The sequence below is a fragment of the Micromys minutus genome (assembly GCF_963924665.1).
Source record: "Micromys minutus genome assembly, chromosome: 4".
In the NCBI taxonomy this organism is placed as follows: Eukaryota; Metazoa; Chordata; class Mammalia; order Rodentia; family Muridae; genus Micromys; species Micromys minutus.
Genome location: NC_137973.1, coordinates 39,849,230 through 39,876,603, shown reverse-complemented (window position 1 = coordinate 39,876,603; position 27,374 = coordinate 39,849,230). Strand labels below are relative to the sequence as shown.

At 37.5% G+C, this 27,374-nt stretch overlaps 1 protein-coding gene and 1 pseudogene across 4 annotated transcripts in view; both read left to right on the top strand.

The window, feature by feature from the left end:
- RAP1A (RAP1A, member of RAS oncogene family) overlaps nucleotides 1-27,374 on the top strand; it is a 75,503-nt gene that overhangs the window by 19,063 nt on the left and 29,066 nt on the right. The gene's annotated exons all lie outside the window — the stretch shown is intronic.
- On the top strand, nucleotides 5,498-6,594 carry LOC308420064 (cyclin-dependent kinases regulatory subunit 1-like; annotated as a pseudogene). Its single transcript has 2 exons — nucleotides 5,498-5,504; nucleotides 6,353-6,594. The product of its transcript is annotated as a cyclin-dependent kinases regulatory subunit 1-like (transcript).

Below are 27,374 nucleotides of genomic sequence, written 5' to 3'. Positions count from 1 at the left end.
GCTTTGTACAAGGAGATAAGAAAGGGTCTATTTTCATTCTTCTGCATGCTGAGTGCCAGTTGGACCAACACCATTTGTTGAAGAGGCTGTCCTTTTTCCATTGAATGTTTACAGCTCCTGTGTCAAAAATCAGGTGACCATATATGTGAGGGCTCATTTCTGGATCTTCTATTCTATTCCATTGATCCACGTGCCTATTTCTGTACCAGTACCATGCAGTTTTTAGCACAGTTGCCTTGTAATATAGCTTGAGGTCAGGGATAGTAATTCCCGGAGATGTTTCCTTGTTGTTGAGGATGGATTTCGTTATTCTGGGTCTTTTGTTATTCCAGATGAAATTGCACATTGCTCTTTCCAACTCTATGAAGAATTGGGTTGGAATTTTGATGGGGATTGCATTGAATCTGTAGATTGCTTTTGGTAAGATGGCCATTGTTACAATGTTGATTTTTCTAATCCATGAGCATGGGAGATCTTTCCATTTTCTGAGATCTTCCTCGATTTCCTTCTTGAGATTTGAAGTTCTTGTCATACAGGTCCTTCACTTGCTTAGTGAGAGTCACACCAAGGTATTTCATATTGTTTGTGACTATTGTGAAGGGCATCTTTTCCTAATTTCTTTCTCCACATGTTTGTCTTTTTGAGTAGAGGAAGGCTACTGATTTGTTTGAGTTAATTTTATATCCAGCCACTTTGTGCTCAGCACAGACCTCTCTGTTCCCCGGCTACTTGGAGCGCCATCTCACCAGGCCTGTGTCCCTGGATCTTAGAGAAACATCTATTAAAACATACATTTAAAAATTTTAATTATTTATTATTATTATTATTATTATTATTTTGCCTGCGTGTATGTCCATTCACTATATGTGTGCTGTACACAAAAGAGGACATCTAATCTCCTGGGACTGGAGTTACAGATGGTTATGAGCCACCACGTGGGGTCTGAGAATCAAACCTGATTACTCAGAAAGAACAGACAATGCTTTTAACTACTGAAACATCTCTGGCTTCCAAACATATGCATTTAAATACGTTATAATTTTACTTTATTTTTTAAAAGTATAGGACAGCAAATCAGGGTCTTGTGCATCCTAGGTAAGACCATGGCCTTTTGAGAGAGGGGTCCCTTAGGTAGCTCAAATTGATCTTAAACCCAAGATCCTTTCTTAGCCTCCAAAGTACTGAGGATACAAGCATGTGTCATTATCTCAACTAACAGCCTTTATTTTAGTCTTGTATGTTCATGAGCTTCTAAATTCAAGTATGAGCTGGGAATCTGGTGTAATAGTACATGGCACATGCCCATGACCCCAGTATTTAGGAGGCAGGGAAAATTATGAGAGGCAGGATTGAATTATGGGATATATAGTGCGATCTTATGTTTAAAAACAAAACAAAAATACAGATATAGTAAAACACCAAAAATAAATAAATAATTAGATAAAACCTGAGGTAAGACAGTGATTAAGTCCATGGTACCATGGTTTTCTTTAGCAAGTTGTGTGAAGATACATAGATAGACAGATGTTTTTATAATGTTTGCAATTCTCTTTAAAAATGTACCATTGCAAACTTGATTATTTGTTCCAGTATTGGCTCATCTACAGTTTGTAATTTAGTCAGGCATTATACAGTGACTTTATATTTAACAGTCTCCTTAGATCATTTATAGAGTGGAGAGATTCATATTAACAAGTAATGTATCTATAACATTGTGACTGTTTGCTCATATGTTTGTGGCATACACACACACACAGGTGGGGGGACATGGAAGAAAAGGAAAAAAGAAACTTATGGGTTAACATTTCATCTTTCTGAACATCAGGGCTGGAGAGAGAAAAAGAGAGTGGGTGTGCACACCGCAATTCAGCAAGAGACAGGAGGACTGGTATCTCTGAACTCTTACTATATAAGACTTGATTATGACACTGATTGCTACTGGTGTGTTGCATTAAATATTTATAAAGGGAGTGACTGTTCCAGGACACCATGCCACACTACCCCCAGCTATTCTCTGTTCCCAGCTGCAGCTGCCCTCCTGCAATTCTGTCATGAACTCTACTCACATTCCCTGCAACTGCCCCCTGTAGTTATTGTCACAATTCCTAATAGCCTGACAAAATCAAAACTCTTGAGGCTTGTAATTCATCAGACAGATTTATATCAGTAAATTCTTACTCCATAAAACATCTACATAATAAACTCAAATCCAATTGGTATAATATAATCTGCCCACCTAGATAAGACAAATTGTACTATACTAATCCATCCTTTATAAGATATTCATAGCTACCTGTGGCTATTTAAAGCCACACAGAGATTGAGCCTCTTCATCCTTCTCCATCACGACTTCTTTTTCTCTTAGCTTCTTTCCCCTTTCCAAAACTCTGTCCCCTCCTTACTTTTTTTCACTGCCCAATCACAAGCCTTGCCTTATCTTGTGCCTGCCCTCACTTGTATATCAACCACAACTCACCTTTACTGTCTAGCTTTTCTCTGAAATATAAGCTGAGCACAACTATTATCATTTTGCAATTTATAAAGTATAAAATACACCTAACATCCAGTCTATCATTTTTGTCAATTAAATAGAAAATTTTGTTATCTATTCTATCTTAAGAAAGGCTTAAAATCTATGTTGTGTCATGGCTAGTTTGTATACAGTTTGATAATTATCTAGTTAAATATGTTCTCTCAAAGTGAAACTGTCTGGGTAAGCTATGAGACTATAATTAATTAGTCTTCAACCCCATCAGAAATCTGAGAACAACTAATACTATCTGTAAATATAGGAAGCTTAACATGGCTTCCAGAACTGAGACAGGTTTTAGAGATAACTGCCTACCTGCACAGTCCTCTGTTAGCAACATGTAAGAGCATCAGTCTTCAGTCTTTCGGCCCAGGAATCTGACAGACTTTTGTAATGCAGAATTTTGAAGGACTGGTTATTATGACTTGGCAGAATTATCATTTGACTGTTCTGCATAGTTTGTCTTTTTTTGAACAGTATTTTGTCTGTAGATGAAATTGGCAGTTTCTGCCCAGTTGGCTACCTAGCCACAATGTATTACCTCACCTGGAAGTAGAGATGCCCAGTTTCTTCTTTGAATCCACCAAAGGGGAGCTGTTAGGAGCAGATATGTCTCAACAAATGATAAATAACATTAAATGTCACATTTTGTGGATTTCTGACATTAAAAAAAAAAACATCTATCTATGTAAAGTAATCTGGACTGTTGTCCGTTAACTACTCTTAATAAATTATCTTGAAAACATCCTAACAGTAAACTCAGAGCCATGAACATGAATTTACTATCTGGTCCTTAACTCCTATGCTTAATCATCTCAGATCAGTTTATAATAGCAGTTATAGGACTGGGTCTAAGCCTTGTATTGTAAGAAATGTGTTGTATAGGCACAATGCCTATATAAGAGTAACAATGTCAATCTCAATTTTATATCAATAAGAAATTCATACCAATGAAATCAAATAAATTTTGTACCAATGTAAAAGATTATAACTTCAGCTTAGTAACAATATAAGGATTTCTACCAAATGAGATTATGACTGTACAATTTCAGCTAATTTCTCCCTGTTAAATTATGAGCATTTCTAAATTTTCCAGAAAGATGACCTTAAAATTACCACCTTCAACCTCCTAAAGTTTAGGGAACTGGGGCAATGACTCAGTAACTTCTTCAAGCTGTACATCGATGTTCAAATATCTTTAAGGAGAGATTTGGTAAGGAAAATGAAGGAACTGGCTAGGCCTTAAGAAGACCACACCAACGATTGTTGTAGTCTCTGGTGTCTGTTTTGACTGGATCCTGAAGATCAGGAATTCAAATAGGCCAGTTCAGCACGTCTGCTGAAGAAATTTACCAGAACTGTACATTCTGTAATATAAATCTCAAAACAAAATTTTAGTATTACCAAGATATCTGTATGGACTGTATTAGTCTATATAGGGTATGCAGACTAGTTAGCATGGAATTTTGTTCTTTTTTTTTCTTTCTTTCTTTCTTTCTTTCTTTCTTGAATCTAGTTCTTCAGGAAGTCTACCTCTATCAAATCTTATCCATATAACTCTGGAAGGTGTTCAGAGCCTAATCACCCTTTTTAAAAACACAAAGACAAAACCTTTCTCCCAAAGTATCGTGTCCTTTAGTTGCCAACCAGAAAACCTTGTATCTTGCATTCTCTCCCAGAGAAATAATATAATCACAAAACTCAAAATCACATTCATTTTGAAAATTAAAACAATCCAAAACAAATGAAGTAAACTAAAACACTGTATGAGCCTATTTCTTAAGCCTCTGTAATCTGTCATGCCAGGAGATCAACCCAAAATTCCTATGGAACCCATGAACAAAGAATATGAGTTATTCTGCAGACTTTAATATGCCATCTTTAAAGTAAACTTTCATTAATACCTGCCTATAGGAAGTAGACAGCTTTTATCTATTATGCTCTCTGCTTGGAATGTCAGACCTCCACTCATTAATAACTTCTATAATATACATCTCTTATGTACTCTGCCTGGTGCTACAGACTTCTATTTTTTAATAATTTTTATAGCAGGCAAATATCACTGCTCTCTACTTGGAGTCAGTGACTAACTTTTTCTATCCTAGTTCTGAACAGTGGAAATGCCCCCACGTGATTCAGACAAACTTTGTATATAAATTTATCCTAAAAGCAAATAAACCAGCCTTTTAATTAATTCACACTCCAATCAACATCTGGTAAAGAAGCAGGCAGCTTCCATTCTCCAGCTCTCTGTGGCTCTGAGCAGCCTGTCCTAGAGCCTGCAAGCAGACTCCTCCCGAGTTTCTTTTGTTTAAGGCTCCTGTGCTTGAGCCACCACGTGATCCATCATGGCACCAGCCCTCTCTCACTTAGAAAATATAACTCTAACTCTCAGGCTGATAATCTTAAATTGGGTGCCACCTGTTGTGGCAAATATTAAAAAAGCAAGTGACTTTGAGGACACCATCCATGCTACACCCAGCACCTCTCTGGTCCCAGTAGTGGTTGCCTTCTGCAACTCTGTCATGAACTCTGTTCACATTCCCTGCATGTTTTTTACACTAAACTTAGAGATTACATGTAAGGAGTAGAAATATTCTACAATTAGCATTCTAGTTATCCTTCCATTCAAAGACAAGTTGTCAAGTTTCCAGACTCTGTGTTCTTCCTACTTAAATTATCTGTGTTTACTATAAAAGATGATGCCATGTTATGCTGGCAACTGCCCCATATATCTCATGCTCACCTTAATTCTTGATTAATCATTTATTTTTTGATTTGTTTAATCTTTTATTTCATTCATCTTAGTCCCAGAAACAATAAATAATCTCTCTCTCTCTCTCTCTCTCTCTCTCTCTCTCTCTCTCTCTCTCTCTCTCTCTCACACACACACACACACACACACACACACACAAACACACACACACACACACACACACACACACCTACCACTACCATTTAGCTAAAATGTGCAGTAGGTTATACCATCTAGGGCATGTGCAAGTGCACTGTGATGTTTCACAGGGAAGTCTCCTAGTGACTTAATTTCTCATATCTCTGCCCATAAGTGATATATGACTACACTTTATTTCCAAGGAAAGTCAACATCATTTGTGTAGTGCAAATTAGATACACAAGATGGCTGATAAGATAGTATGATATTGAGGTTAACCACACAGATCCTAGAGCCAAACTGCTTGGACTATAATCACGATTCTATGATTTATGTCTGTTCACCTTGGACAAGTTAGTTAATTTTAACTACCTAATATAAGATGAGGATAATAATCTCTACCTCATAAGAATGTTACAAGGATTGAAAACATAATACACAGTGTTCAAAACACTCTTTTGTACATGGTAAATTGGCAATAAATAATGATTACAGTTAATTTATTTCTTGGCAAGGGCTTATTGTACAGCTCCTCTGGCCTTCAGCTTGTGATTTTCCAGCTTCGCAGCCTTCCTCATACTGAGACTCTGTACCATAGCAATCACTCTTTGTTCATATTCCCTTTTCTTCTATTTAAATCATATACCAGGAATTAGCTATTTTTCTCCCTGCAAGGTAGCAGGTACTACATATTTTAGACTTTAGGGCCATGGGGTCTCTTTAGTATAGTTGACTTTCCATATCTGGAGTTTTACCAACTGTGGATCCAACCAACAGTAGGTCAGTAACTTTGAGTAAGTTGTATCTTCTGAGAAACCTCAGTTTTACTTCTTTAGGCCTTTGTATAGTTTAGATGTTACTTACCAACATTATTGAGGATTACATGTTAAAATGACTAGTTGTCTGGAGGCCAGCAGTGCGGGGCTGAGTGCCCTCGGTCCTGTCTCACAAACAAATCTACTATTTGGACAAATAGGACGACAAGGAGTACCGGCATGTCATGTTGCCCAAGGACATAGCCAAATTGGTCCCTAAAACTCATTTGATGTCTGAATCTGAATAAAGAAATTTCAGCGTTCAGAGTCAGGGATGGGTCCAGTATATGATCCATGAACCAGAACCTCATATCTTACAGTTCTGGCAGCCACTGCCCAAGGAACCAAAGAAATGAAGCCAGCGGACCGCCTCTCAGCCTCGAGCTTTACACAGCTGTCCTTACTCCCTACCATCTTTCTGATAGTGTGACAATGTTGCTTTCTTGCTTCTCACTTTGATATGTAAAGGGTGCACTGTTTGAATGTGCTGGTATCTGCTTTGCTTCTGGAGTTCAGCCACCAATGCCACAGCCCTGTCAGAAGAGTGTGATCTCAAAGTCGTAGTGTGCTCGACATCCAGCAGGTCATGTTTGCCATCTGTCAGAAGTGTGTGAAATCTGTTCATGGCTGTGACAGGGGTGGTGTAAATTTACTGTTGTGGTTTTTACTCTTGGGTATTGTATTTATGATGACTTGATGGATTTATGTTTCAGAGTATTGGAAACTTTCCAATTTATCTGACTCTTCCATGTTACAAACCTTGATTAAAGGAAGTTTTTTTTTTTTTTTAAATAAAATCTTAAAGTGAACTGCCTATAAATGTTAACCACATTTACATAATTACTTTATAGCAATACTAAGATGAGATTCCTGTTTGAATAACTGAGTACTGTATCCTAGCCAAGTAGGTACAACTGTCCAACAGTTTAGTAAATACTTATTCATCACAAAGATGAACAAGTATTGGAAATAATGAATAATGTAAGCAGAAAAATATGTTGGCTTAAAGGATACCAGAGTAACAGAACTTAAGTTGAAATAAGTAGGAAGAATCCCCAAGAAGAACTAGAACAGGTAGGTGTGGGTCCTTGTCTGCACTGTGCAAGTGGTTTTCTTATTTTTTAAGGTGTGCCATAGTCAAAATTAATGGACTGTAGCCATTTTTAAGCTCTAATTTTTCTTAAGATTAAGCTTCCTGGGAAACTCATTGTAATGGCCTTACTTTGAGTTTAGACCACATTTCCATAGTTCAGTCCAGAGAAGGACACCTTGATTGACATTCACATCAAAGCTGTATGTATGGAGATAAGGGTTGCTTTCCAATAGAAAATGACAGTACTGTTGTTGTCAAGAAAAGGGGCATGAGGGACAATAGACATGCAAAAATAATGAAACTAAATTCACTGGCTCTTTTTTTCTACAGAGGGACAGCTGATAAAGACCCAAGCCAGGTCTAGAACATGTAAAATTATGAGCTGAGGTCTTCACAGACATTATTGAAATTTGTAACTTTTGGGTCCTCTAATCTTTCCAGAACTTATTTCTGTGCTTTAAGAACAAAGAGTTTTGTTCTCTATTCATTTAAGTTGTAAGTGGTTCTTACATTTCCTAAAGTGTATATTTGACTACAGACTGAGAGAAGAGGATAAAGCTAGCACGTGAGCAGTGCAGCCGAGGATTCACAGTTGCCAGCTACATTTGAACACATGACTGTGGCTTGTATTGAACATGATACACTGTATGCTGTAAGTCTGTACACCGAAGAAAATCACACACCTTACCTCTTCCTTCTGTTTGCCAGCTTCCTTCCCTGTGTACTCTTAGTTCTCCTCTCTGGGTTTTCTTTAGGGAATTTTGTTAAGTAATGACAAAGGCCTTTATGAACTCAGTGGAAATAGAGACAAAAAAGAGTAAGCAGTTGAAAATAGTTTTAGAAAATGAAATCTGTAGAAGTAGCTTAGCTACATCTCACAGATTGTAGGTCTTCTAGCTTTCAGGACTTTCAGAAATAGGACAGGTTCATGAGACATTAGGACAAAAGATGATATTGACTGGATTTGGCAATATATCAAGTAACTCAGAGCCAGAAAGACAAATATTCCATATTCTCTCTGGAGATACATTTGGATACTGAGGAATTTTCCTTATCAGTTGTGAATGTGTATGTTGTACATAACAGTATTAGTCTCTCTAATTCATACTGTGTTGAAAATTTGCTGTTCAGTGAAAATAGCTGCTCTATTTAGTGTCCAGGACTAAGTTTATATATAAACTCCTTTGTAATCCTTATTCTTTAAAATGTATATAAAATAGTGTTACTACTCATTGATGAGAGTCTCCATTCAATAGAGCTTATGTTTGTATGCTTAAACTTTGTCATTTAGTATGAAAATAATCTTGGTAATTTAGGGTTTGTTCTCATACGCTACATTTTATTTTTAAATGTTTGAAATATATCTTAAGTATTTCTTCTAAGTATAAATAGTTGCTTTTTTATAATTATGACTATAACTTTTTATGAGATATTTTTCCCTTTTGGTGTCTGTCATTGTTTGAATGTTTTTAAAAAGTATTTATTATGTTTATCTATTGGATATATGTATGTAAATGCTGTGTGACTATCAGGACAACTCTCTGGAGTCAGTTCTCTTCTACTCTATGGTCCCAGGATAGAATTCAGTTAGGCTATATGACAAATGTTTCTTCACCCACTGTGCCATCTCACTGCCCCAATGTTTGCATATCCATGACCTTTGACCACTGCTTTTCAGCATACTGGTATCAAATACAGGTGTTCTATTTCCTTAATCTAATTTTCTCCAACCTACCCATTCTGGAAATTGACTGTAGGGCCTCACACATGCTAGGCAAGCATTCTGTAACCAAGCTAAAGTCCAAGACTACTATGTAATACTTTTTTTCAGTCAAAATGGAGGTACAGTTCATTAAGATGGAACTTTTTAGAATTCAGAGGTGGAAAGATGGTTCAGTGGTTAAGAGTATATTGGCTGCTCTTCCAGAGGACCCAGTTCTGTTCACACACCCATATAACAGCTCACAGTCACCCTTATCTTTATCCCTAGGGGTTCTGATGCCCACTTGTAGCCTCTGCATTCACCTCACAGAGTGCACAGTCTTAACAGGCTAACTCAGTGTACTTAATATAAAAATAAAAACATTTTCTTAAGAACTAGAATTAGATGTGGTGATGTTTTCTAGGGTTCATATTTTATTTCTAGTCATAAGCATGTCTAACCAAAATATTCTACTCAGTAATTTTCATGGTTAAATGTCTTGAAAAATTTTACTCAGAATCAAATTTTCTAAGAGGCTGTTATTGATGCTTGCAAACAGTCTCTTATTTTCTAGACTTGATGTAAACATAAACAATCAGGGATAATGAAAGTGGAGGTAGGGGTTCTGTTGATGAAAATAAATAGAGCTGAAGAATTACAAATTATTTCTTGGTGCTATTTCTACCAATAAACAGAATCTCAAATATTTAATGTATTCTGCTTAGCAAGAGTGGTAGCGTATTTTCAAGCACACCGAAAAGAGATCTGAAGTATTGGTTTAGGCTTTATTTAAAGAATTCAGCCATCGTGAACAAAAAACCTACTGAAAAAAGGCCCAATTTTGAACATTAAGATATCAGCTAGAAGTGATGAGTAATGAGAGTGAGTATGTGTAGGAAGTGTTACCTCATAGATCAACCTGTTCTCTTATGTGGGGTTCTGCTTATTAAGTACTGTTTTATTAGCTTCTGTCATTGGATAAAGAATGAAAGTGAAAGCATACATACCTTTTTCTTGCTTTATGCTTCTGTTTTGCTCATACTGTAGAAAATGGTGCTATAATAAACATACTATTTAACTAAACTAGTCCATAGGAAAGGTGGCATTTTAGATAGAATCTAAGGTAAGTCTGCGAGTACCAGTCTTGTTGCTGGCTTCTGGTCTTGGTTCCATAGATTATTGTGTGGGTGGTCTTTGGTAAAATACTTTCCCTTCCTGCTAGCCCTGCTGTCTTCTCTCTCTCTCTCTCTCTCTCTCTCTCTCTCTCTTTCTCTCTCTCTCTCTCTCTCTCTCTCTCTCTCTCCCTCTCCCTCTCCCTCTCTTCTCACTCCCTCCCTCCTTCCTTTCTTTTTGAATTGACTTTTTACTAAGGTTTTACTCTGTAGCTAAAGCTGTAACTCAGACTGGTCTCAAACTGGCAATTCTCTTGCCTCAGTATCTCAGTTGCTGGAATTACATGAGGCTCCTCTGGGACTCTAAGCACTTCACACTGCTTCCTAGCTTCACACTTCTTAGCTATAATATATGAGATTAAATGTCATTAAAAAGACAGCATTTTCAACAAATGGTGCTGGTGGTCACCGTGTAGAAAAATGCAAATCAATCCATTCTTACCGTCTTGTACAAAGTTTAAGCCCAAGTGGATCAAGGACCTCCACATAAAACCAGATACACTTAAGCTAATAAAAGAGAAAGTGAGAAAAAAAAAACTTTGAATATTTGGGCATAGGGGAATTTTTTTCTGAATAGAACACCAGTGGCTTATGCTTTAAGATCAAGAACAGACAAAAGGGACATCATAAGATTGCAAAGCTTCTGTAAGGCAGAAGACACTGTCAATAGGACAAAACAGCAACCAACAAACTGGGAAAAGATCTTTACCAATCCTACATCCAATAGAGGGCTAATATCCGATATGTACAAAGAACTCAAGAGGTTAGAGTACAGAGAATCAAATAGCCCTATTAAAAATGAGGTGCAAAGCTAAACAAAGATACTTCGACTGAGGAATATTAAGTGGCCAAGAAGCACCTAAAGAAATGTTCAACAACCTTAGTCATCAGGAAAATGCAAATCAAAATGACACTGAGATTACACCTCACACAAGTCAAAATGGCTAAGATTAAAACTCAGGTGACAGCAAATGCTGGTGAGGATTGTTGGTAGGATTACAAGCTGGTACAACCACTCTGGAAATCAGTCTGGTGGTTGCTTACAAAATTGGACATAGTACTACCTGAGGATTCAACTATACCACTCCTGGGCATATACTCAAAAGATGCTCCAACATATAACAAGGACACATACTCCACTATGTTAGAATTGAGAAATTGCCTATTTTAAAGCTTATTGTACATTTAATGGAGTTTAGGGTGATTCAGTGTCAGGTAGTAATTATATATTCTGTATTGGATGATAAAAATAAAAATGAGAGTAAGACACTTAGAATAAATGAGAATTCAATACAGCCTTATTTATAATAGACAGAAGCTGGAAAGAACCCAGATTTCTTTCAACAGGAATGGATACAGAAAATGTGGTACATTTACACAATGGAGTACTTACTACTCACCTATTAAAAGCAGTGACTTCATGAAATTCTTAAGCAAATGAATGGTACTAGAAAATATCCTGAGTGAGGCAACCCAATCACAAAAGAGCACACATAGTATGCACTCACTGATAAGTGAATATTACTCCAAAAGCTCAGAATTCCCAAAATACAATTCACAGACCACATGAAGCTCAAGAAGGAAGACCAAAGTGTGGGTGCTTCAGTTCTTATTAGAAGGGGGAACAAAATACAGGAGGAAATATGGAGCAGAGACTGCCCCACATACATATGCATCCATCCCATATACAGTGACAGGTGCCTGATATAGCTGAGAGGCTCTGTCATAGCCTGACAAATATAGAGGCGAATGCTTGCAACCAACCATTGGACTGAGAATGGGGTCCCCAATGGAGAAAGGACTGAAGGAGCTGAAGGGGTTTGCAACCCCATAGGAACCACAACATCAACTAACCAGTTCCCTCAGAACTCCCAAGGACTAAACCACCAACCAAAGAATACACATGTGGTGATCCATGGCCTCAGCCACATAATAGCAGAGGATGGTCTTGTCAATGTTAGGAGAGGCCATTGGTTCCATGAAGGCTCGATGCCCCATTTTAGGGGAATGCAAGGGCGGGGAGCACCTTCATAGAAGCAGGGGAGGGACAATGGGATAGGGAATTTATGGAGGGGAAACCAGGAAAAGGGATAACATTTGAAATGTAAATAAAGAAAATATCTAATAAGAGGGAAAAAAAGAGACTGGAGAGATGGCTCAGTGGTTAAGAGCACTGATTGCTCTTCCAGAGGCCCTGAGTTCAAATCCCAGCAACCACATGGTGGCTCACAGCCATCTGTAATAAGATCTGATGCCCTCTTCTGGTGTGTCTGAAGACAGCTACAGTATACCTATATATAATAAATAAATAAATCTTTTATGAAAAAAAGTGAATAAATCTTTAAAATATCAAGAAAAGGTGCAGTCTTATTATTTGTGAATTGTATAGAACTGGAGATTCTTTTGTGTGTACCTGCCTGTGGAGACCAGAGGACTACCTCTAGTGGTTTTCTTGGGCCTTGGTCAGGGTTGTTTATTGCCTGGAGCTCACCATTTAGGAATCTGTCTCCACTTCCCTACCCTGGATCTGTACATGTGAGCTATCTTGCATGAGCACACTAACACTACAGCACACACTGGTGTGTTGTGACAGATTTTGTTTTTATGAGTTTTGAAGTTTAAACTCTGGTCCTTGTGCTTGAAGATAAACCATTTTATTAACTGGGCTATAGACTCAAGTCTCTGGGCTAGCATTTCTTACGTTATAAGTCTTTCTTGGGGATACAAGTACTGCATTTTTTACCCACATGTGAATATGATCAAGGTAGTTTATTAGAGGCTAAGATTATAGCAGTGGTTTCCCAGAGACTGGAGGAGTGGAGCATAGAGACGGACAGAGTGTGGCAAATTAATGGTACAACATTACAGTCAAACAGGAAGTCTTGGTATTCCAGACTGTAGATAAGGACGACGTGTTTTTAAAAGCTAAAGATGGAGATTTAAATGTTCTTATCACAGACATAACAAATATTTCAAGAGATAGTACACATCAAAACATCACATGGCATCTCTTAAATACAAACAATTTATGAGCCAGTTAGAAACTTGATGTAAATTAAGGCCATGCAGATAAATTATCATGGTTTATGTAAAGTTCCTTTATTTTGCAAGTGGTGATCAATACTTTACTACTGATTCTGATTTTGTATATGAAGTAATTGATTGCTTCTCAAAGTTTTAGTAAGGATTTTAAATAACAGTTTTAGTAAGCAGTTTAAAGAGAAAACAGTATTCTCTTTTTCTAGAATGAACTAAATATTTAAAGAGTGGTTATTGTCTTAGATTCCTATGTGCTGGGGCGTTGGTTTGGATGATTTGGTGCACTTGTTTATTCTTTATGCCATTCAGAATCCGAAACCAACTTGCTGATTTTTATTCCTCTATTAGAAGGGCTTTAAAATTTTGTTGTAATTTTCTTTGATGTCATTAGGACTCAGGGAAAATAATTGTTATGACTATGAAGACAGAGGACTCTTGTTTATACTTATTTTGTACTTTAATTATACTTGCTTTATTTATACTTTAATTATAAAAATTTTACTTTATACTTATTTTATATTTACTTTAATTATAAAAACTTGGCCTTGGTTTACAGTTCTTCCTGCATTGTCTGGGTGATAGTGCATCTCACTTGAGCTTGAGTTCTGTGGAAGGCGGACCAGATAGCGGCAGTGAGAGGGAGCTTCTTTAGCGGAGAAAGCTCACTGCCATTTCTTAGTTTCCACTCTGCTGTATCACAGCTTCTGCGGTACTCACTTCCTACAAAGATTTCATCTTTGTAGAACAGTTTAGAGGTTCACGGCAAAACTGAGCGTATAGTACAAAGATGCTGGCTGCACCTCTTCCTCCATTCTCAACAGTGCCCAGGAGAGTCACTAGTCCGGTGGATGATTTATCACTGAGTGACCTGCTACACGAAGATCATCTTCTTTCCATGAGTTTGAACAGATGTGTAAATGGCAGTGTTGTGTACATGATAGTATTATATTGAGTAATGTCACTGCCTTAAAATGTGCCAGACTCTCCTTTTTATTTGTTTTGACTATATATCAAGTAAGGAAAAAAAAGTAAGTTCTGTCACATTGTATTACTGTAATTTTCACCTTATGTCTTTAAAAATCAAAAATATTTTATTTAAGTAGGTTTTCAAATTTTATGTTGTTTAACAGTTAATTGATTCTAAATAAAATTTTGAGCCACAAAAGATGCTGTGTGTGTGTGTGTGTGTGTGTGTGTGTGTGTGTGTGTGTGTGTGTATGCATGCGTGTGTTTGTCTATGTATATACACACAGATGTGAAGGGCAGAGGCATCCTTGGGCATCTTCTTCCTTATTTTTTTTTTTTTTTTAAAGACATGGTCTCTCCAGCTACGCTAGACTAGTTGGCCCTCCAGCTTTTAAGGCTCAGCTATGCCCACTTCGAAACTTGCTGTCACAAGAATTATAGGTGTTCTCCACCATGACCTACATGGTCCTAAGGATCCAGTCTCAGGTCCTCAGCCATCTCCTCAGCTGTGTCTTAGAACACTCTTAGACAGATAACTCAAGCTAGTTGCTTTCTGTCTTCCCCCATCTCTTCTCTGTTATTTTGGGATGGGATTTTATTAATATTATAGGTATATTCAATTGTGCCCTGGTGAACTGTCAAGTTTGGAAAAACAAAAATGACTTTGTATTTCCAGAAGTAAGCTTTAAAATTACCATGCATTGTGTCATATGATTTTTGTAGTGAGCTGCCTGTATTTTCACACATTTCTTAAAATATAATTACATTACTTTCTTCCTGTTCCTCCCTCCAGCCTATCCCAAGTCGTTTCCTCTTTCCATGCCCCTACTCCCAAACTGATAGCCTCCTTTTCTTTTCTTTTATTGTTATTGTTATACAAATATTCTTATACACATATATGTGAGTGTGTGTATGCACACACACACACACACACACACACACAAAACCTGCTGAGTTTTTGGTGTTTGTGTATTTAGATAACCCAGATAGGAGGCTGTCTTAGTTACTATTCTACTGTTGTGAAAAAGGAGAACCAAGGCAACTTTTAAAAAAGAAAGTGTTTAACTAGAGGTTTGCTCACAGTATTAGAGGATTAGCATTTTGCCAGTGTGTGTATGTCTGTGTAAGAATGGCAGATCCCTTGGAACGTGTGTTACAGACAGTTGTGAACTGCCATGTTGGTGCTTGGAATTGAACCTGGGGGTCCTTTGGAAGAACAGATGACTTAACGCTCTGGGAAGTTGGCTAGGTTACTAGTACGTGGCATTATTTTCTTCCTGTTGAACTGACCTTAAGTCCACTTAGCAGTTGGTTACCACCAAGATGTGTGTCCCAGTTATTGCACCTTTAGTGGGTCTCTTGCCTTAGTTGTTGTAGTGGTTCTTAGGCACCACAGCTGAGCAGGAGTATTAATTACTTTCCTTCCTTGGCAGCTTGCATATAGTGTTTTCAGGTCTGGAAGCTAGACTGTAGGAAGGAGGCTTTCAAGTTAGATCCAGCTTAAAGAATCCAAGTTCTGTGTCCAAAGTATTCAGTGTCTTATCCAGAATATGTGAAAAATTCAAAAAACAAAACAAAACAAAACAAAACCTAGCAACAACAACAACAACAACAACAACAAAAAAAAAAAACCCAAAGAATCTAAGGAAATAAATGACCCAATTAAAAATGGCTAGGGGGCTGGAGCAATCAATGGCTCAGCGGTTAAGAGCACTGACTGCTCTTCCAGAGAGAGGTCCTGAGTTCAATTCCCAGCAACCACATGGTGGCTCACAGCCATCTGTAATGGGGTCTGATGCCTCTTCTGGTGTGTTTGAAGACAGTGACAGTGTATTTACATACATAAAATAAATAAATGTTTAAAAAAAGAGTTAAAAAAACATACTTTAAAAAATGACTAGGAATCTAAACAGAGTTACTCAATAGAAGAAATAATGCTAGTTAAGAAATGCCACAAAAATAAATACTTCATTATCTTTAGCCGTTAGAGAAATGCAATTCAAAACAGATTTGAAGTTTCGTCTTACCCACTCAGAATGACTAGTTAGATCAACAAAACAACTGACAGCAAATGCTGCTGAGGTTGTAGGGAAAAGGAAAACCTCATTCACAGTTGGTGGGTATGCAAATTGGTATAGCCTCTCTGGAAATCAGTGTGGAAAATCCTTAAAAAGCTAAAAATAAACCTACCATATGGCCCAGCTATACCACTCTTTGGCAGATGCCCAAAGAACTGGACATCCTACTTCACAGCTACCTGCTCAGCAGTGTCCATTGCTGCTCTGCTCAGAATAGCTAGAAATAGAAACAACATAAATGTCCCTTAGTAGATTTATACTGAAAATGTGGTACGTCTAAACAATGGAATACTATTTAGCTGTAAAGAAAAATGGAATTATGAAATTTGAAGGTAAGTGGATGGACCTAGGAAAAACTCCATTGAGTGAAGTAATCCAGACCTGAAAGGAAATATTACATACTCTCTCTCATCTGTAGTTCTTAGCTCCAAATCCAAATATAGAACATGGAGTAACCACAGAAACCAGGAAAGTAGAGAGAGACGTGGTGGGGGTTTGTGGCAGGAGAATATCAGGATTCAATTCATATGAAACAGGAAACAAAAATGGGAACGAGGTCTAAGGACTGAACTCTGTCTTGGTGGCAAGAGAACCTTTACCCTCTGAGCCATCTCAGAAGCCCTGTTGGTGTGTTTGATACATCAAAATTTTGAATTTTGATGTCCATTTCTTTCCTTTTAGTGGTTGTGTTTCAAGTGCCATGCCTCAAAGTTATTGCTAACCCGAGTCTTACAGTTTCTGTCTGTGTTTTCTACATGGAACTTTAGTTTTACTGTCTTGTTTAGAGTGTGATCCCCATTTGGTCAGTTTTAATACACAGAATGGGATCATTCTTTTTTATGTGGACATCCAGTTTCCTAGAACTATTTATTCAAAGGATTGTCCTTTCCTGACTGTCTCCTGTAAAACACAATTTGGCTGTGTTTGTGAAGATTTGTATTGTGTATTTACATTTCATTTCTACAGTGTTAAGAGCATAATGTTCTGTGATAGATGTGGTGGTGCCTGCCTCCAGTCTCAGCACTTGGGAGGTACTGAGACAGAAAGATGGCTTCTAATTTACAGTGAGTTCCATTTCAGCCAGAGCTACATAAAAGACCCTGCCTCATATATTCATACAACAACAAAATACTGACTTCTCTTTTGGTTTATTTTTTAAAACTTAGGATATTAAATATATATTGTTTCCAGATATTTGGAGATCCTTGTGATATCTTTACTACTAATTTTAAATTTAATTCTATCAGTTAGAATATATTTTGCTTCATGCTGTTATATTTTTATTGTATACATATGAGGTACACAGTTTCTTAAAAGAATAAAGATCATACCATCTATCTAATACTGAGAAAATAATAAATAAAGTTATATAAAATAACAAACATAAAGACTTCTTATATATTCAGTAAACTGACTTTTTTTACAGTTCACTTATTTGAAAGTATAGAATTGGTACAGGATGTAGCATTAACTGTTGCTTCACTGCCTTAAAAAAACAGTTTTATTAGTGCTGCTTATGTGATGAGAGAAGAAGACGACTCATGTGACTATCATGTCTTAGTGACACAATTCAATGGTGACAGTTTTATATTATGGAAAAGAAAACAAGTTTAAGTATTGATCATTTTAGAAATGCTGCATAAACATTCAATATACACTCCTTCCCCCAATCTATTCTAATGCAGTTTATGAACTATTAAATACAGCTTCAGAAGTTAAACTTTTAGCATTGAGATAGCCAGGCTGTAAAAGGAACCAGGACTGGATTGTTACAGCTTTTATTTCTTACATAGATTACCATTTATTAGGAATGAGAATGTTAACTGTCCCAGACTGGGATCAGTTACAAAGACAAGGCCAGGAAACCATGAAATGAATTTAAAAGGGATGAAAAGTGATGGGGAAGAGGAGCAGGCTCCCCACAGCAGAACACAGCAGTTTGGTGGGGAACAAAAGGCATTTTGTATGGTTTAAATTCTTTTACAATTATTGAAACTTGTATTTATAATATACTTACTATGTTGGTAAATGTTTTATATTCCCTGAAAAACAATGTATATTCTATTGTTGTTGGGTGGAATATTCTTTAAGTGTGATTCAACTCTATCCTTACTGGCTTTGCCTACTAGATCTGTCAGTTACTGACAGGTGCTGTCATCTGTCGGTACAGTACTATTATTATAAGCAAATGTGAGAGATGTGTTTCCAGTCTCCTTGTTCTATACATTTTGGTATGTTGTGTATTTATTTTCAGCAAACGCTGTTTGTTAGATCAACAGAAGTAAAAGTGAAGTTAATGATTTAAACCATTGTCATTTCTAAAGAATTTCACAGTTCTTACAAGGTAGGCTTGTTGATGATGACAAATCCCTTCAGTTTTTGTTTGTAGAAGTCTTTTCTCCTTCATTTTGAAGGATAATTGACCTAGATGCACAATTGTTGCTTGGCAAATTTTGTCTTAAGTGATTTAAACATTTCACTTTATATTCTTTTTATGAGGGTGGAAGAGAATCCTGATATAATTCTTTTCTTGGCTCCTCCTCCCTCTGACTTATTTGGCTGTTTTTTTCTGTTTCATTTTCTTAACAGTTTGAGTATCTACCCAAGTAAATGTTTTTATGTTCACCCTACTTGGTGTTCTCTGCATTCTCTGAGTTTGTGGTTTAGTGTTTATCCTGTTTGCTTATTTATTTATTTTAGCAGTCTCCCCCTCTTTCCAGATCCTCTGCTTGGCTTCATCTTCAACTGTATTTGGAAACTAATTCTTACCAACTCCACTGCAGCTGCTTTGGTCCCTGTTGTCTTGGGTGCTTGTGGTTGCCTTCATTCTTCTTCCTGCCCTTGCCCTTTATCTGTTCCTCAGCTAGAGGAAGCTTGTCATCCTCTTTGCTCAATCATCCAGTGGCTTCTTGTCTCATGCCAAGCTAACAGCCAAAGTCCTTGCCATGGCCTGAAAGGCTGGATTTAGCTCTGTTTAGAATCTCCTAGTAATTAGTCCTATTGCTCTCCAGTTTTAGGGCCCTCTTTTTCTTATGGAAGTTGCCAGTCTTCTGGAGGCTTTGTCACCCTGCTGTTTTGTACACCTCTGTTCTTTAATATCCCCTAGCCCTTACACCATCAAATACTGCTTTTGAAAGCTTAAACCACATACTCCATGAACTCCTCTCCCCATTTTGCTGCTTCATTTTTCTCCAAAGTGTTGGTTTATATTACTGAGGATTCAAACCAGGGCCCTGAGCAATGCGTGCCCCATGTCCTCACTGAAGCACTTTACTTGCAGAGAATATATATAGTAGCTGCAATCAGGTGACAGTTGGCTCCAGATTTAGGTGTCAGTTTTTGGCAGGTTGTTGATGACCATGTAAAAAGAAGGCTGGTGCAGTAAACCTTCAATGAAATGTATTTATAAACTTCCTTAATTAGTAATTTTTATCTCCTAATTATCAGAATGAGCTTTCTAATTTTATACAATCTTTTGGTTCTACTTTGAGAAAATAGAATGTCTGATATAATGTAGATCTTTAATATACATCTTAGAAAATCCTGTGTCCTTTTTTATGTTTCTTAACATGTAGCACAAAATCAAGCATCTCTAATTATTCTTATTTAACTTTGATTTACATTGGAACTAGACCTTGGTTTTGGGTTCACCCTTTATTTTGGAGTACAAGTCAACATTACAGTTTCAGATTATTGAATAAAACCATGTGTAATAAAGTGTTGACAGGAAGTATGACCTTAGTTCTGGAAGAGTGGCTGTTCTCCAATTGAGTGTGTAGGAGAGAGAACAGGTGTGAGGTCATCTCCAAAGCAGAAGAGAGCACATACTCATTGGCTGCAACCACCTGTCCAACCACCATGATCTTCAGCTAGGAAACCAGAATCTCAAGTTATTCAGAGTACTTGTAGGTACAAGACAGAAAGCAGCTTCCAGCTGACTTATTAATTAATCTAGATAACTACTGAAGTGCCCCACTTGTGATCTTCAGAGTGACTGTTGGTGTGGGGAACATTTCATGTGTTCCTTATTGTTACACAGTATACTGAGACTGGGAAGTAGTGTTCTTACCACACTACCTTGTGCTACCTCTAGAAGCCTACCTTACTTTTGTACAAGTCTGCACGGTGTCTAATTGCTGCTGTGTTGAGGTCATCTTTTGTACTACATGTTTTCTCAGCAACACCAAATGTACAGTGGAGGATAATCAGAATTTAGAGTATACCCTAAAGTGATTCTTACCTAGTTGTCATATTCATTTTGCATAAACCAGGCCTGTTTGGGGTTTCTTTGCATCCAAAATACAGACCATTTATTTTCTCCAGTGTAGCCCTTGCTATTCAACATCCTTCAATGGAAAAGAATCCAAATCTGCCTTGGGTTTTATTAACTTCCATTGGCAAAATAAACCTTTTCATATCCTGAAGATATTTTGGATCCACATTCACATGCAGAGACAGGGAATCATCATGTCAGTTAGCTGAATGCTAGTCAAATCAGCCCGCAAGCAATCTGGGGCTGTTTGTTTGTTTTATTTTTCCAGCTTCAAAAAATCCAACTAACTATGTCCCCTGGTTTTGTTGACACTTCCTTTGCCATGCTTCATGCTGTGGCAGCAAAGTGTCTTCAACTTCCAACACCATTTCAGGCCAGGGCCACTTCAATTCGGTACCAGTTCCAGTACCTTTCAATTTAAGGTTAAGAATCAGTATGTATCCTAGAGCTGCCTTGTAATTTAGGGTTCCTACATTGATCATGTTGCTGAATATTATGTGTTTATTATCTTATTTGTTGTTGACACCAATATTGTTGAACTGGTAAAGATTAAACATTATCTCATTTTATAGCCCCATTTTCATTCAGTTCTAAAGGCTTTCTAGGTTATTGAACTAGGAGCTCAGTAGGAAGGTCATAGGCATTAGTAGTGTTCAATAAAATCTAACTTTGAATTCATTTTTATTATTTAATGCAGTAAAGGTTTATTGAATACCTACCGTTCCCAAATATTGTTTGGGGTGCTTGGATGGCGTCTGTATTTCGAGAGAGTAGATATTATCCTCGAAGCTGTTAAAAACTTAAATATATTATTAGTGGGCAGCTTGAAAAAAATTGTTTCCTTAACTTCCTGTGGTCTCCCTCCTCCAGTTTATTTCCCAGTTCCATTCTAAATGGTGCTTATGCAGTTCTTTCTTGGGTTACTGCTGTAAACTGTGCCCTTGTGATACAAAAATGTTCTAGGTTCTTAGGATATTATAGGTGACCACAATAACCTGATAGCCGGCTGTTAAAACCGTCCTTTGTGAGGCTGGAGAAATAGCTAAGTTACCAGTCATGTTTGCTGCACTTGTAGAGAACCAGAGTTCAGTGTCTAACACCTACGTCAGGTGACTTATAACTACCTGTAATTCTAACTCCGGAGAGTCAGCACTCTCTTCTGGTTTCTGTGGGTATCAGTACACACATGCCATACACTCATACAGACACATAAATACTATGCGGTTGTTCCTCCCCTCACTTGTCATAGTAAAAGCTCACTAGCTTACTCCAAGTCTCTTGAATCTGCTTTTTCCCTCCTTGGAATTCCACATTTATTACACTCTACTCCTACTTTGTTCCTCTCCTGGCCTTCAAGTAATACATAGAAAACACATGATGAATATTCTTTACTACCATCTCCTTCCAAAGGTGAACCTGTGCATAAATACAAGTTTATGTGCATATATGGGTAGAGGAAAGTTGACATGTTAGCCAGTGAACTCTGAAATCAAATTGCTTAAGTTTGAATCATGCCTTTTCTTTTTAGATAAGGACTCTTTAGTATATATATATATATTATGTATTAATTAGCTCCTACCTCCTAAGCTTATTAGTATGACTTCCTTCTTCCCTGCTGACACTGGGGGTTGAACCAGAGGCCCTGCCTACACCAAACAGACTATTGCCACTAAGCTATGCTCTCAGCCCTCTTAGTATGAGCTATCTATACTAAACATTGAGGAAATGTAGGCTGGTATTAATGTTGTTATTATGTAACGAAACAAAATATATTGAAAAACTAATGTGATTTAAACACTAGAGACAGGCGGGGTTATGGCTTCCTAGTTATTTTATGTCAAAGGCATGTAATCCAAGTAAAACCCTTTTGGGGTTCCTCTTTATAATGGGGACAATGATATGTTTTAAAATTTTGATTACTTAAAAGCTTTATAAATGACAGAATGCTTTATAAGGTTCAGTTACCGCTGGTCACATGGTTTCACTTTTTAAGGTCAAAATATTTTGGCTAAATAGAAGAAATGAAGTCTATTAAAAATATATTTCTAGGTGTAATAGTTCATGCCTGTGTCTCTAGCACTCCAGAGGTCAGAGCTCAGATTAGGATCAAGCTGTACCTGCATCAAAAAATAGTAAATAGACAAATCTCTCAGAAACTTTGTAATAGTGATTTTCTTCTCCCCCAAATTACTCTAAACCCAAGCTTTTTTATTTAAGATTATAAATATGTAGTTTATTTGGCAGTCCTGCTAAGGGACAGAATTAGAGTAAATAAACTCCCATTTATGGAAGTATATCTGCCAGTGGATTCCAAAGTTGGACACATTTAGCTGTGCTTAGCAAAATTTAGTTAACCTGGTCAAGTGTATCATTTAAAATTAAAACTGTTTTGGTAAACCTTGAAAGTATTAATGTTAAAAATGTTTTAGACTGAGGACTGGAGAGGTGACTCAGTAAAGTGCCTACTTGAGGGCCTGAACTGGATTCCCAGCACCCATGTAAAAAGCTAGGCCAGTATAGTACACCTGTAGTCCAACTGGGGAATCAGAAGTAGGATCCCAAGAGTTCATTGGCCAGCTAGTCCTGCCTAACCAGTAAGTTCCAGATTCAGAGTGCCTGTCTCAGAACGTGTGGTAGAAGTGGGAGAAGACACCCAGCATTAACCTGTTGTTTACATATGCATGTGCTAAACACACAAGGAGTTTTCAGCCTGGTTTATAAATGTCCATGCCCATCACTCAGCCATACACTTTGTGATGATTTCCTATGTTGCTAAACAGGATACAAGGCATTCACTGGGCTTTGATAACTCGTGGATCCAAGAGCACATGTTGTTCCCAAAGGCAGAGTACAGGATATTTTTGGATATGGTACTGTTCTCCCTTCTGTTAATTAGAGGCATTCCTAGTACTAGACATTTAGAAGGAAAAGTTACAGTCATAGACACTTTGGCAAAGATCATCCCTTCAGGATGAATGTTAAATCATTTAAATATGAGAAGTAAGTTTTACTTCAGAGTAGTATTTTGATTTAATATAAAAAGTACATTTGACATTTTTCACTTTAACAGTATTTTGTTTCTAGAAAACAACCCAGTTTAGTGATTTAATTATGCAATACATAACTTTGATCACCTACTGCAATGTGAACTACTGCATTAATAGGTGATACTTTTTAGCATTCGAAAACAAGACATAAGAGAAATAATAATAGTTTCTTTCTGTTCTGCTGGAGTTCAAATCTGTTCTTTGGTATGCAGCTGTGCCCCCAGCCCTCCTTCTTCTTTTTCTTTTTTTCAAGTTATTAAATCCATCTCAGTGTTATTTGAGGTTGCCAGCTTGTCTGCAGGTTTAATGATGCACACTGGTAAACCCCATCATCTAGGAGGAGGCTAAAGTAGGAGCTGGAGGTTGAAGCCAGCAAGGGATATGTTGCAAGCCATTTTAGACACATAAACAAACCAACAGTGATAAAATCCAGTCTTGCCAACTCACTTGCTTCATAGCATGAAAATTCATACTAGGAAAAACATGCTTGTTTAAAGTTGTTTCATAAAAATGTTTTCTTAGTTGTCTTTCAGGGATAAAAAAAACCAGAATGACGAATTTCTCCCTAGATTAAAATTTATATTACTTGATTTAAAATAAAAACTATAATTTTAGGACTATTGATACGATGTGGTACAACATTCAGCCTAAAAGTTTTGCTTTCCTCTCTGAGATGGGGTCTTACTTTGGGACACAGGTGGAGTCCAGACGGCAGTCTCAGGTATTAGCTCTCACCTTGTCCTTTGCTCAAAACAGAATCTCATTGTTTGTCTCTGAGCAGGCTACACAGTCTTCCAGCATCCTCCTCTTGCTGTCCTTCGTCCTACTGTAGAAATGCTGGTACTGTAGATGGATACACTTCTATATTCAGCTTTCTATGGACCCTGGGAATTGAAACACACAGCAAGCACTTTGCCCACTAAGCCATTCCCTCAGCCCTAGAATGTGTCTTATAAAAGTGGTGTGCTGGAATCTAAGGATAAGATAATAGTTAGATGAAAAGCATTTCAGGGAAAACAAACAGTTGTTCTTTTGTAAAATCCCTTGGTAAAGACAAGCATGTCAGATTATAGGACTTAAGAGAGACCCGGGGTGCCTGGCAACAAGTAAGAGTGCCAAGCAAGATAGAATACAAACGGCCAGTTATTAAGAGCCTTGAAGATTTGTTCTTGGGTTTAATCTTACCCAAGAACAAAAAGAAGCCATTTGATTCCCTAAGAACGATGGTAGTTTTCATAATTTCTTCTCTTCCTGTGTGATAAAGCAATGACCAAAAGCAGCATGGGAGGAAAGGGTTTGTTTTGTTTTACACCTTCAGGTCACAGTCCAGCATTGAGGGAGACCATGGCAGGAGCTTAAGGTAGGAGCCTGGAGGCAGGACATCTTACTACTCATTGCACTATTGCCTTCAACCAAAGAACTCACAAGCCGTGATTTACCACAGAGAAGGGCTGCTGGATTGCTCACAGGCTCATGCTCAGCTAACTTTGTTCAAAAACCCAGGACTACTTGTCCAGGGATGGTACTACTCACAGTGGATTGGGCATCGATTAATAAAACACTACAGCACAGGCATGGCCACAGCCAGACAGCATAGGTCATTGCTCAGTGGAGGCTTTCCTCTGAAAGGCCTCTAGGCTGTGTCAAGTTGACACTAACCCTAAAACAATGACCATGGTAAGATACATACACATATACACATACATGTCCTGGAAAGGTCATTCTGGTTGCAGTGTAGAGCCTATACACTATGGAGATTAAGTAATAATGATCTAGTTATGAGGCAGTTTCAGAGGTCTTAAAAGAACAATAATAGCTGTTTAAGACTACGTCTTAGAAGCAAAAGTTAAATAGATAGGTTCTATAGCTGGAGGGTAACCAGTTCCTGATCAAGAATTGCTGTCTTTAAAAAGGTGGTAAGTGACACAGCAGAAGAGTGAGCGGAAGAATGTAAGAGCCAGTTTTTCTGGACATGACTCAGCCATTGTACCCATTGCCTAGCTGCAGCACTGTCACCCGGACAAGACTGTACAAGGGCGGGCTCGTCACCACTTCCCATGTGTGCAGAACGGGCTGGCGGAGGGGCCATGGGTGGTTGATAGTACTGAAGGAGGTGCTGTCCTTCCTCAGTAGCAATGGATAGCTGCTCATGTTTCAGTAAATAACCACTGCGCATGTAAGCAACTTTAGTTAAACTCTGGCTACCCCACAGTAAAGGCATTAACATAGGAAGAAGAGCATTGGGAAGAAGGGTTTCAACAGGAGAGAAGGTGACAGGATGGAAATGCTCCAAATTTCACCGTGTTATGTGTGACTTTGCAAAAGATTTTTTTAAAGTAACACAAAATACAAAAGCAGTGCTTCGTGATGAAATGATCACTTTAGGGTGGTATCTTCGTAGCATCAACTATGTACAGTTTCACCTCCAGAATATTACAAAGGAATCTTCATTAAATGTAGATTCTTGACTGCTTTCTTGGGAAGACATAGATGTTGAGCATATAGAATTTGTAAGCAAAGACACATTTTTATAACTATAACCCTAAGAAACACTTAGAGCTGAAGTTATACATCTATGACACATTCTTCTTTGCAAAGGGTGTGATTCTTCTATTACTTTGTATATTTCTCACCAGGAAAATTTACCATTATCACTTAAGGTTTGAGAAGTACCATAGGCTTTTGCTATAACATTTGGCAACAAAAAGCAAGTGTGCATACTTTTAATTGGCTATGACCTAGAAATACATAAAGAGGTTCTGAGAGGAAAACTTAGGGAACTCATGTTCTTTAAATGATAAGCTATGATCCTTTATCCCCCAGATGAAAATAACTTTAAAAGGCAGAAAATACAGTATTTTTCATGTATCTAAAAGCTGAAACTTTTAAATTTTATTTTTACTTTCTTTGTTTTTGTGGTGCTATGGATTGATTCTGGATCTAGGCACATGCTACCTAAGATGCATTCCACCGTTGAGCCAAAGCTCCAGCCTCAGGGTGGGTGTTTTAGAGGGCATGCTCTGTACAGGCTTAGGAAGTGAAAGCTAGAACAACTACCACATCCTACTTTTGTCATGAGGTCATTCACTGAACTCTTGAGGTTGGTTACATTGTCTTGGAGACATATAGGTAGGACACTAACTCAGCCTATTAGGAAATAGCCCACTGTGTGTGTCTATGAAGCCCCAGCCCTAGACATCTAAAAGGAAAATGAAATGGGTTGAGGTGGTGATGGAGGTTGGAAGGGGAACAGTTACTCCCTGAAATTTTATAGTTATAACCTAATCTCTGTGAGATTTGTATCTAGTTCTAAGATAAAAATGAAATATGGTTTACAGTAATTCCAGCCAGAGATAGCCCCTTGACAGAAGCAAATGCATGACATAGTTTTAAAAAAAAATTCCTCAGTTCAAAAAGAAAAAAGATACCGAAAACAAGGACCAAGTACAATAGATGGCTGATTTGGGTCCCCACTGACTTTATATGTTATCATTATTATATATAGGATAGCATGTTTAGGAAATTTTAAATTAATATCAGAATGATAGCTTTATGATACTTTATGATATTCTAATCCTTGATACATATTAATTCAGTCAGTTCTCACAACTGTGAAGCAGGGACCACTTATAGTTGAATAACTCAAGCACAAAATGAGGAAGTAACATGGTCAGGGTTAGTAGGTGAGCTAGTGTGAGTCTTGTGTTCATGTTTTCAACTGTTTTACTGCACTACTTAAGGACAAGAAAATGAGATGATGAAGTAC